This window comes from Pseudoliparis swirei, chromosome 8 (genome assembly GCF_029220125.1).
Source record: "Pseudoliparis swirei isolate HS2019 ecotype Mariana Trench chromosome 8, NWPU_hadal_v1, whole genome shotgun sequence".
NCBI classification, from domain to species: Eukaryota; Metazoa; Chordata; class Actinopteri; order Perciformes; family Liparidae; genus Pseudoliparis; species Pseudoliparis swirei.
Window position 1 is genome coordinate 279350 of NC_079395.1, and position 1527 is coordinate 280876.

General features: G+C 51.5%; 1 pseudogene; it reads left to right on the forward strand.

Moving 5' to 3' along the window:
* Positions 1-923, forward strand: LOC130198265 (E3 ubiquitin/ISG15 ligase TRIM25-like; annotated as a pseudogene).
* The last annotated feature ends 604 nt before the right edge of the window (positions 924-1527 follow it).

The following is a 1527-nucleotide window of genomic DNA, read 5'->3' on the forward strand; positions in this document are numbered from 1 at the left end:
GAAGTACAGCTTGATAAGCCCCTCCTCTTCCTCCTGCTCTCAAACACAGGCGGCTGCACTCTGTCCACACACTTCCTGGTTCCCTCCCACTAGAGCTGACACGCCCCGTTCACTGAACCGTCACATGTTGTTCACATCAGAAGTCAAAGCAGAGTCGCTTCTGAGGAAGTGAAACTCAGACAGTCGTTGCTCCTGAGAGGTGAAATGGAGCAGAAAGGAGTTCAGCTGGATCGGGAAACCTTCTCTTGTTCCATCTGTCTGGATCTCCTGAAGGATCCGGTGACTATTCCCTGTGGACACAGCTACTGCATGAACTGTATTAAAGCCCACTGGGAGGAAGAGGAGGGGAAGAAACTCCTCAGCTGCCCTCAGTGTAGGAAGACCTTCACACCGAGGCCTGTCCTGCTGAAGAACACCATGTTGGCAGCTCTAGTGGAGCAGCTGAAGAAGACTGGACTCCAAGCTGCTCCTGCTGATCACTGCTATGCTGGAGCTGAAGATGTGGCCTGTGATGTCTGCACTGGGAGGAGACTGAAGGCCTTCAAGTCCTGTCTGGTGTGTCTGGTTTCTTACTGTGAGAAACATCTTCAGCCTCATTATGACTCTGCTCCATTAAAGAAACACAAGCTGGTGGAGCCCTCCAACAAGCTCCAGGAGAACATCTGCTCTCGTCATGACGAGGTGATGAAGATGTTCTGCCGTACTGATCAGCAGTGTATCTGTTACCTCTGCTCTGTGGATGAACATAAAGGCCACGACACAGTCTCAGCTGCAGCAGAAAGGACCGAGAGGCAGAGAGAGCTGGAGGGGAGTCGACTCAACATCCAGCAGAGAATCCAGGACCAAGAGAAAGACCTGAAGCTGCTCCATCAGGAGGTGGAGGCCCTCAACCTCTCTGCTGATAAAACAGTGGAGGACAGTGAGAAGATCTTCACTGAGCTGATCCGGCTCATGGAGAACAGAAGCTCTGACGTGAAGCAGCAGGTCAGATCCCGGCAGAGAACTGAAGTGAGTCGAGTCCAAGAGCTTCAGGAGAAGCTGGAGCAGGAGATCACTGAGCTGAAGAGGAACGAGGCTGAGCTGAAGCTGCTGTCACACACAGAGGATCTCAAGCAGTTTCTCCTCCACTACCCCTCACTGTCACCACGCTGAGTCTACACACTCGTCCGGCATCGATATCCGTCCTCTGAGACACTTTGAGGACGTGACGGCGGCTGTGTCAGAAGTCAGAGATAAACTACAGGACGTTCTGGGGGACAAGTGGACAAACGTCTCACTGGCAGTGACTGAAGTGGACGTTTTACTGTCTCCTTCACAAGCAGAGCCCGAGACCAGAGCTGGATTCTTAAGGTATTCATGTGACATCACTCTGGATCCAAACACAGCAGACACACGTCTGTTATTATCTGATGGGAACAGAAAAGCAACAGTTATGACTGAAGATCAGTCTTATTCTAGTCACTCAGACAGGTTCACTACATGGTGTCAGGTCCTGAGTAGAGAGAGTCTGACTGGACGTTGTTACTG